Here is an 11,216-nt window from a genome sequence, read left to right as displayed (position 1 = left end):
TGATGTTGTATTTTAACAATGTTAAACCTTCAAACCCATAAACACTGGCTGTCTTTCCACTTATGTAGGTCTTTAATTTTTTTCAATGATGTATTATAGCTTTCAGTGTACAAGTCTTGTATTTCTTTTGTTTAATTTATTCCTAAGCATTTTTATTCTTTTTAATGCTACTGAAATAAAATTATTACCTTAATTCTCTTTTCAAATTGTTCATTGCTGGACAGAGGAAGAAGATGGCGGCGTAGGAGGACGCTGGGCTCACCGCGCGTCCTGCTGATCACTTAGATTCCACCTACACCTGCCTAAATAACCCAGAAAACCGCTAGAGGATTAGCAGAACGGAGTCTCCAGAGCCAAGCGCAGACGAGAGGCCCACGGAAGAGGGTAGGAAGGGCGGCGAGGCGGTGCGCGCTCCACGGACTGGCGGGAGGGAGCCGGGGCGGAGGGGCGGCTCGCCGGCCAAGCAGAGCCCCCGAGTCTGGCAGGCAAAAGCGGAGGGGCCGGACGGAGTGTGTTCCGACAGCAAGCGCGACTTAGCGTCTGGGAGGTCATAAGTTAACAGCTCTGCTCAGAAAGCGGGAAGGCTGGAGGACAAAGGGAGGGAGAGCTGCTGAGCCCCCGGACAACAGAGCTCAGTTTGGTGGGGAACAAAGGCGCTCGCCAGCGCCATCTCCCCCGCCCATCACCCAGCCAAAATCCCAAAGGGAACCAGTTCCTGCCAGGGAACTTGCTTGCTCTGTGCAAACACCCAACTCTGTGCTTCTGCGGAGCCAAACCTCCGGCAGCGGATCTGACTCCCTCCCGCGGCCACAGGGCCCCTCCTGAAGTGGATCACCTAAGGAGAAGTGAGCTAAGCCTGCCCCTCCTGCCCCCGTGCACCTTGCCTACCCACCGAAGCTAATACGCCAGATCCCCAGCACCACAAGCCTGGCAGTGTGCAAGTAGCCCAGACGGGCCACGCCACCCCACAGTGAATCCTGCCCCTAGGAGAGGGGAAGAGAAGGCACACACCAGTCTGACTGTGGCCCCAGCAGTGGGCTGGGGGCAGACATCAGGTCAGACTGCGGCCCCGCCCACCAACTCCAGTTATACACCACAGCACAGGGGAAGTGCCCTGCAGGTCCTCACCACTCCAGGGACTATCCAAAATGACCAAACGGAAGAATTCCCCTCAGAAGAATCTCCAGGAAATAACAACAGCTAATGAACTGATCAAAAAGGATTTAAATAATATAACAGAAAGTGAATTTAGAATAATAGTCATAAAATTAATCGCTGGGCTTGAAAACAGTATAGAGGACAGCAGAGAATCTCTTGCTACAGAGATCAAGGGACTAAGGAACAGTCACGAGGAGCTGAAAAGCGCTTTAAACGAAATGCAAAACAAAATGGAAATGACGACAGCTCGGCTTGAAGAGGCAGAGGAGAGAATAGGTGAACTAGAAGATAAAGTTATGGAAAAAGAGGAAGCTGAGAGAAAGAGAGACAAAAAAATCCAGGAGTATGAGGGGAAAATTAGAGAACTAAGTGATACACTAAAAAGAAATAATATACGCATAATTGGTATCCCAGAGGAGGAAGAGAGAGGGAAAGGTGCTGAAGGGGTACTTGAAGAAATTATAGCTGAGAACTTCCCTGAACTGGGGAAGGAAAAAGGCATTGAAATCCAAGAGGCACAGAGAACTCCCTTCAGACGTCACTTGAATCGATCTTCTGCACGACATATCATAGTGAAACTGGCAAAATACAAGGATAAAGAGAAAATTCTGAAAGCAGCAAGGGATAAACGTGCCCTCACATATAAAGGGAGACCTATAAGACTCGTGACTGATCTCTCTTTTGAAACTTGGCAGGCCAGAAAGGCTTGGCACGATATCTACAGTGTGCTAAACAGAAAAAATATGCAGCCGAGAATCCTTTATCCAGCAAGTCTGTCATTTAGAATAGAAGGAGAGATAAAGGTCTTCCCAAACAAACAAAAACTGAAGGAATTTGTCATCACTAAACCAGCCCTACAAGAGATCCTAAGGGGGATCCTGTGAGACAAAGTACCAGAGACATCGCTACAAGCATAAAACATACAGACATCACAATGACTCTAAACCCGTATCTTTCTATAATAACACTGAATGTATATGGATTAAATGCGCCAACCAAAAGACATAGGGTATCAGAATGGATAAAAAAACAAGACCCATCTATTTGCTGTCTACAAGAGACTCATTTGAGATCTGAGGACACCTTTAGATTGGGAGTGAGGGGATGGAGAACTATTTATCATGCTACTGGAAGCCAAAAGAAAGCTGGAGTAACCATACTTATATCAGACAAACTAGACTTTAAATTAAAGGCTGGAACAAGAGATGAACAAGGGCATTATATAATAATTACAGGGTCTATCCATCAGGAAGAGCTAACAATTATAAATGTCTATGCGCCAAATACCAGAGCCCCCAAATATATAAAACAATTACTCATAAACATAAGCAACCTTATTGATAAGAATGTGGTAATTGCAGGGGACTTTAGCACCCCACTTACAGAAATGGATAGATCATCTAGACACACGGTCAATAAAGAAACAAGGGCCCTGAATGATACATTGGATCAGATGGACTTGACAGATATATTTAGAACTCTGCATCCCAAAGCAACAGATATACTTTCTTCTCGAGTGCACATGGAACATTCTCCAAGATAGATCATATACTGGGTCACAAAACAGCCCTTCATAAGTTTACAAGAATTGAAATTATACCATGCATACTTTCAGACCACAATGCTATGAAGCTTGAAATCGACCACAGGAAAAAGTCTGGAAAACCTCCAAAAGCATGGAGGTTAAAGAACACCCTACTAAAGAATGAGTGGGTCAACCAGGCAATTAGAGAAGAAATTAAAACATATATGGAAACAAATGAAAATGAAAATAGAACAATCCAAACGCTTTGGGATGCAGCGAAGGCAGTCCTGAGAGGAAAATACATTGCAATCCAGGCCTATCTCAAGAAACAAGAAAAATCCCAAATACAAAATCTAACAGCACACCTAAAGGAAATAGAAGCAGAATAGCAAAGGCAGCCTAAACCCAGCAGAAGAAGAGAAATCATAAAGATCAGAGCAGAAATAAACAATATAGAATCTAAAAAAACTGTAGAGCAGATCAATGAAACCAAGAGTTGGTTTTTTGAAAAAATAAACAAAATTGACAAACCTCTAGCCAGACTTCTCAAAAAGAAAAGGGAGATGACCCAAATAGATAAAATCATGAATGAAAATGGAATTATTAAAAAAATCATTATTCACAAACAATACAGTTGCGCACATTAAAACATACAATCTACAGATGAATTATAGAATTTGCATAAATAAGATTGCCAGATACAAAGTAAATATACAAAAATCAATGATTTTTATATATATTAATTACAAGCAGTATATGAATTTTTTTTAAGACACTATTTGCAATAATACCAAAAAAAGTGCCTAGGAATCAATTTAACAAAAGATAAAATAAGACCTATAAACAAAAAAACTAAATTATATTGGGATAAATTAAAGAAACTCCAAGTAAATTGACTAATATACTATGTTCAAAATCAATATTGTTAGAATGTCATTTCTCCCAAAATTCATCCACAGGTTCAGTAAAACCCCATTCAAAATCCTAACACTTTATTTTGTGGAAAATGATAAGTTGATTTTAAAATCATATGGAAATAAAAATGGCCAATGTAACCAAAAAAAACTCTTGACATGGGAAAACTTAGTCTACCAGATGGCATATATAACTTATTGTAAAGCTATACTAATTAAGACAGGGTAGAATTGGTACAAGTATAGACATATATAGAACAGAATAGAACAGGATACAATAGAAAAAGGAATACAAAGTAGAATACTAAAATAGATCCATATATCTGTGGACACTTGAATGATACAAAATGGAATATTTATAGCAGTGGGTAAAATGAATAACTTTTCAAGAAAAATTATGCAAGATCAACTGACTATACATAGAGGAAAAAATGCAATTTGACCCCTTTGTCACACTTCACAGAAAAAAAAATTCTGTATTGGGTGGACTGAAGATCTAAATGTGAAAATAAAGAATAAAACTATGAAAAAAAAATTGTTCATTGCTAATGTATAGCAATATAACTTTTTATGTTGATCTTATATCCTACAACTATGCTGAATGCATTTGTTAGTTTTAATAGTTTTTAGTGGATTTTTTAAGGATTTTCTATATGTAAAGTCATGTCATCTACAAATAGAAATAGTTTTACTTCTTTCTTTTCAATCTTCATGCTCTTTATCGCTTTTATTTGCCTAATTTGTCAGGATAGATATCCCAGCTCAATATTTAATAGAGATGATGAGAGTGGACATCTTTTTCTTGTTTCTAATCCAAGGGGAAAGTTCCAGGCGTTCACCCTTAAGTATGATGTTAGCTATGATTTTTTTCATAGATGCCCTTTATCAGGTTGAGGAATTTTCCTTCTATTCCTAGTTGTTGAGTGTTTTTATCATGAAGGGTTGTTTGATATTGCCAAATGATTTTTATGCATCAAAATAATCATGTGGTTGGAACGCCTGGGTGGCTTAGTCAGTTGAGTGTCTGACTTCGGCTCAGGTCATGATTTCACAGCTCGTGAGTACGAGCCCCATGTCAGGCTCTGTGCTGACAGCTCGGAGCCTGGAGCCTGCTTCCAATTCTGTGTCTCCCTATCTCTCTGCCCCTAACCCACTCGTGTTCTGTCTCTGTCTCTCTCAAAAATAAGCATTAAAAATTTTTTTAAATTAAAAAAAATCATGTGTTTTTTTTTTCTTCATTCTATTAATTAAATGTATTACACTGATTTTAACATGTTGAATGAACCTCACATTCTGGTATAAATACCACTTAATTGTGGTGTATAATCCTTTTAATGTACTTTTGAATTTGTTTTGCTAGTATTTTGCTAAGGATTTTTTGCATTGATACTCATATAAGATATGGATCTGTAGTTTTCTCATGGTGTCTTTGGCTTTAGTATCAGCATATTACTGGCCTCATAGAATGACTTGAGAAGTGTTCCTTCATCTTCAATTGTTTGGAAGAGTTTGAGCAGGATTGGTGTTCATTCAATAAATGTTTGGTAGAATTCACCAGTGATGTTATCTGGTCCTGTGCTTTTTTTATTTTTTATTTTTTTAAAATTTACATCCCAGTTAGTTAGCATATTGTGCAACAATGATTTCAGGAGTAGATTCCTTAGTGCCCCTTACCCATTTAGCCCATCCCCCCTCCCACAACCCCTCCCGTAACCGTCAGTTCTCCATATTTATGAGTATCTTCTGTTTTGTCCCCCTCCCTGTTTTTATACTATTTTTGTTTCCCTTCCCTTATGTTCATCTGTTTTGTCTCTTAAAGTCCTCATATGAGTGAAGTCATATGATCTTTGTCTTTCTCTGACTGACTAATTTCACTTAGCATAATACCTTCCAGTTCCATCCGCATAGTTGCAAATGGCAAGATTTCATTCTTTTTGATTGCCGAGTAATACTCCATTGTGTGTGTGTGTGTGTGTGTGTGTGTGTGTGTGTGTGTGTGTGTATATATATATATGTATATACCACATCTTCTTTATACATTCATCCATCAATGGACATTTGGGCTCTTTCCATACTTTGGTTATTGTTGATAGTGCTACTATAAACATGGGGATGCATGTGTCCCTTCAAAACAGCACACCTGTATCCCGTGCCTAGTAGTGCACACCTGTATCCCATGCCTAGTAGTGCAATTGCTGGGGCATAGGGTAGTTCTATTTTTAGTTTTTTGAGGAACCTCCATACTGTTATCCAGAGTGGCTGCACCAACTTGCATTCCCACCAACAATGCAAAAGAGATCCTCTTTCTCCACATCCTCGCCAACATCTGTTGTTGCCTGAGTTGTTCATGTTAGCCATTCTGACACATGTAAGGTAGTATCTCATTGTGGTTTCGATTTGTATTTCCCTGATGATGAGTGATGTTGAACATTTTTTCATGTGTCGGTTGGCCATCTGGATGTCTTCTTTGGAGAAGTGTCTATTCATGTCTTTGGCCCATTTCTTCACTGGATTATTTGTTCTTTAGGTGTTGAGTTTGGTAAGTTCTTTATAGATTTTGGATACTAACCCTTTATCTGATATGTCATTTGCAAATATCTTCTCCCATTCTGTCGGTTGCCTTTTAGTTTTGCTGATTGTTTCCTTCTCTGTGCAGAAGCTTTTTATTTTGATGAGATCCCATTAATTCATTTTTGCCCTTGTTTCCCTTGTCTCCGGAGACGTGTTGAGTAAGAAGTTGCTGCGGCCAAGATCAAAGAGGTTTTTGCCTGCTTTCTCCTCGAGGATTTTGATGGCTTCCTGTCTTACATGTAGGTCTTTCACCCATTTTGAGTTTATTTTTGTGTATGGTGTAAGAAAGTGGTCCAGGTTCATTCTTCTGCATGTCGCTGTCCAGTTTTCCCAGCACCACTTGCTGAAGAGACTGTCTTTATTCCACTGGGTATTTTTTCCTGCCTTGTCAAAGATTAGTTGGCCATACATTTGTGGGTCCATTTCTGGGTTCTCTACTCTGTTCCATTGATCTGAGCGTCTGTTCTTGTGCCAGTACCATACTGTCTTGATGATTACAGCTTTGTAGTATAGCTTGAAGTCTGGGATTGTGATGCCTCCTGCTTTGGTTTTCTTTTTCAAGATCGCTTTGGCTATTCGGGGTCTTTTCTGGTTCCATACAAATTTTAGGATTATTTGTTCTAACTCTGTGAAGAATGTTGGTGTTACTTTGATAGGGATTGCATTGAATATGTAGATTGCTTTGGGTAGTATCAACATTTTAACAATATTTGTTCTTCCTATCCAGGAGCATGGAATCTTTTTCCATTGTTTTGTGTCTTCTTCAATTTCTTTCATAAGCTTTCTATAGTTTTCAGTGTATAGATTTTTCACCTCTTTGGTTAGATTTATTCCTAGGTATTTTATGTTTTTTGGTGCAACTGTAAATGGGATCAATTCCTTGATTTCTCTTTCTGTTGCTTCATGGTTGGTATGGTCCTGTGCTTTTATATGTTGCTTAATTGGATTTGCTAGTGGTTCATTGTTGAGTTTTAAAGATTTTGCATCTATATTCATAAGTAATATTGGTCTGTAGTTTCCTTTTCTTGTGATGTCTGGCTTTGGTATCAAGGTTTTGGTATCTATGAAGTATTAGCCTCATTGAATAAGTTGGGATGTTTTGCCTCCTCTTCCATTTTTGGGAAAATTTTGTACATGATCGCATCAGTTCTTCTCTGAACACTTGCTAGAATTCATCAGTTATTTGGTCCTAGGCTTTTATTTGTGGGAAAATTTTAAATAATTATTCAATCTCTTAATTTGTTATATCTATTCAATTTTTCAATTTCTTCTTGTCAGTTTTGGTGGTTTGTGTCCTTCTAGAGATCTGTCTATTCCATCCAGTATGTCTAATTTATCTATAAACAGTTGTTGATAGTATTCTTTTATAGTTATTTTCATTTCTGTAACATCAATAGTAATGTTCCTTGTTTTATACCAATCTTAATAATTTGAGTCTTCTCTCTCTCTTTTTGTCTTGGTCTGTCTAGCTAAAAGTTTGTCAATTCTGTTAATTTTTTTTCAAAGAACCAACTTTTGATTTTGTTATTTTTTCTATTGTTTTTCTATTCTCAACTTGATTGGTTTACTCTCTAATCTTTATTATTTCCTTCCTTCTGCTTGCTTTTGAATCAGTTTGTTCTTTGTGTAGTCTTTTTTTTTTTAAATTAATGTCTACACCCAGTGTGAGGCTTGAACTCATGACCCAGAGATCAAGAGTCACATGCTTCACCAACTGAGCCAGCCAGGTGCCCTTTGTGTAGTATAGTAGGTTAGGTATTGATTTGAGATCTTTTGGGTTTTTAAACTGTAGACATTTATAGCAATAAATATTTCTCTAAACACTGCTTTAGCCATACCACATAAGTTATGAAGTGTTTTGGTTTTGTTTTCATTCATTTTAAAGTATTTTCCAATTTACTTTGTTATGTCTTCACTTACCATTGGTTATTTAAGGATGTATTATTTAATTCCATACATTTATGAATTTCCCAAATTTCCTGCTGCTAACTTCATTCTGATGTGATCAGATAACAGACTTTGTATGACTTCAATCCTTTAAAATTTATTAAGACTTTTTTATAGGTTAACATATGGTCTATCCTGGATAATGTTCCATGTGCTCTTTAGAACAATGTGTATTATGCTGGGTGGAGTATTCTATAGAAGTTTATGAGATGTAGTTGATTTATAGTGTAGTGCAAGTCTTCTATTTTCTTGTTGATCTTCTGCCTAGTTGTCCTATCATTATTGAAATTAGGGTATTCAAATATCCAGATATTATTGTTGGATTGTCTATTAATCAATTCTGTCAGATTTTGCTTCATATATTTTGGGACTCTGATGGGATATGTATATATCCTTATATATATAGATCCTTTTATTCTTATAAAATGTCTTTGTCTCTAGTAAAAAGTTTTGTCTTACATGTCTATTTTGTTTGATATTATTATAGCCAGTCCATCTCTCTTTTTCTTACTCTTTACATGGTGTATTTTTTTGTACCCATTGACATTCAATCTATTTGTGTCTTTGAATCTAAAGTGTATCTCTTGTGGACAGCACATAGATAGACTATAATTTTTATATCTATTCTGCCAATCTCTTCCTTTTGGTTGTATTGTTTAATGCCTTCATATTTAATGTAATTACTGATAACGTAGGATTTGTGACTGCTATGTTGCTCCTTGTTTTTTATATCCTATGTCTTTTTTGTTCCTATATTTCTTCATAACTCCCTTCTTTTGTGTTAAATACCATTTTCATTTGCTTGACATTTTTAAAATTCTATTTATTTGGAGTTATTATTGCTTGCTTGTGGATTACAATTAACATCTTAATTTATAATGATGTAGTTAAGATAGTGGCAACTCAATTTCAAGAGTATATGGAAGTTTGCTCTTATATAACTCCATTATCTGTCCCTCTTTATGTTTTTATTATAATACAAATTACATCTTTACATATTGCATGTCCATCAACACAGATTTATAATTATTGCTTTATGCAACTGTCCTTTAAATTAGATGAAAGAAGAGTTACAAACAAATGTATATATATACATATATGTATATATGTATATATGTATATATACGTACATATATGTGTATGCATATATATACATATATGTATATATGTATGTATGTATATGTATATGTATATATGTATATATGTGTATATATACATATATACTTATATGTATATATATGTATATATGTACATATATATGTATATATATATACACATATATATGTATATATATATATATACATATATACACATATATATATATATATATATATATATACATACACTGTTTCTTTTATTCACCCATATAATTACCTGTACTATTATTCTTTAGTTTTTCATGCGGATTTGAGTTACTGTCTACTGTCCTTTCATTGCAACCAAAAGTACTCCTTTTAGTATTTCCTATATGACAGTCTGCTAATGATGAATTCTTTCAGTGATTGTGGATCTGGTGATGTCTTACTTTCTCATTCACTTTTGAAGGATAGTTAGGGTACCTGGGTGGCTCAGTCAGTTAAGTGTCCAACTCCTGATTTCAGCTCAGGTGATGATCTCACTGTTCATGGGTTCAAGCCCCACATTGGGCTATGCACTGATAGTACAGAGCCTGCTTGGGATTTTCTCTCTCTCTCTCTCTCTCTCTCTGCCCCTCTCCTGCTCATGCTCTCTCTCTCTCTTTCTCTCTCTCAAAATAAATAAAGTTTAAAAAAAGATATCTTCATTTTCGAAGGGTAGTTCTACCAGAATAAGATACTTTGTTGATAGGGTTATTTTCTTTTAGCACTTAGAATATATTATCCCAATAATTCTAGCCTCCTTGGTTTCTGATGAGAAATTGGCTAGTAATATTATAAAGGATCCCTTGTACATGACAAGTTGCTTCTGCCTTGCTGCTTTGAAGATTCTCTCTGTTTTTGACTTTTGACAGTTTGATTCTAACGTATGTTGGTGAGATTCTTATTGAGTTATTTCTATTTGGAGTTCGTTGAATTCTTTGCATGTGCAGATTAATCTATCACATCAAATTTTGGTAGCTTTTGGTTATCATTTCTTCAAATGTTCTTTCTGCCCTTTTGTCTCCCTCTTTTCCTTCTGGGATTCCTGTTATCATGTATGTTGGTTCACTTGACCATTCTCCATAGGTCTCAGATGGTTCTGTTCAGTTTTCTTCCTTCTTTTTTCTTTCTCTTCTTCATCCTGGATCATCTCATTTGACCAACTGTCACATATGCTGATTCTTCAGATATATTGTTGAGCCCCACTAATGAATTTTTCATACCAGTCTTTCTACATTTTAACTCCAGAATTTCTTATTGTTTTTTTTGGAAAGTGTTTACTTTTTTCTTCTTCTTTTTCTAGTTTTTATTTAAATTCTGACTAAAAATATGGAAGCTTCATGAATTTGCGTGTCAGCCTTGCACAGGGGCCATGCTAACCTTCTCTGTACCCTTCCAATCTTATTACATGTGCTGCCAAAGTGAACACTCTTATCGGTTGTTTTAAAATAATTTCTATCTTTGGATTAACATTTACTATTTAGTGGGACATAATTTTTGTATTTTCATGATTTCCTTTACTTTTAAGAAAACTGAAATTGCTGATTTAAAGTGATTGTCTAGTTAAGTCCAAAGTCAAGACTTCCTCAGGCTCTGTTTCTGTTGACTACTTTTCCTATACATGGGCCATATTGTCTTGCTTCTTTGAATGTCTCATAAATTTTACTTGAAATTTAGGGGCACCTGGGGGGCTCAGTCAGTTAAATATCTGACTCTTGATTCTGGCTTAAGTCATGATCTCACAGTCATTAGATCCAGCCCCATGTTGAGCTCCACACTGATTCTAGAGCCTGCCTGGGATTCTCTCTCTCCCTCTGCCCCTCTCCTGCTTGCACATGTGTGCCCTCTCTCTCTCTGTGTCTCAAAATAAACATTTGAAAAAAGAAAATTGTAAATTTAAAATAATAATGTGAGGACTCTGTATATCAAATGTCCCCCAATAAATGATTTGTTGTTGTTGCTTGTTTGTTTAATGATATTTCT

At 36.5% G+C, this 11,216-nt stretch overlaps 1 non-coding gene across 1 annotated transcript; it reads right to left on the bottom strand.

Annotated features, from left to right (window-relative positions):
* Positions 1 to 10,555: 10,555 nt before the first annotated feature.
* On the bottom strand, positions 10,556 to 10,662 carry LOC128773950 (U6 spliceosomal RNA). The gene has a single exon (XR_008418442.1). It is a non-coding gene; the product is annotated as a U6 spliceosomal RNA (small nuclear RNA).
* Between the last annotated feature and the right edge of the window lie 554 nt (positions 10,663 to 11,216).

The sequence above is a fragment of the Panthera pardus genome, unplaced genomic scaffold, assembly GCF_024362965.1.
Source record: "Panthera pardus isolate Hobbes unplaced genomic scaffold, ASM2436296v1 HiC_scaffold_27, whole genome shotgun sequence".
Classification (NCBI taxonomy): domain Eukaryota; kingdom Metazoa; phylum Chordata; class Mammalia; order Carnivora; family Felidae; genus Panthera; species Panthera pardus.
Note: the sequence above shows the minus strand (reverse complement) of the source record. Positions and strands in the feature narration are given on the sequence as shown.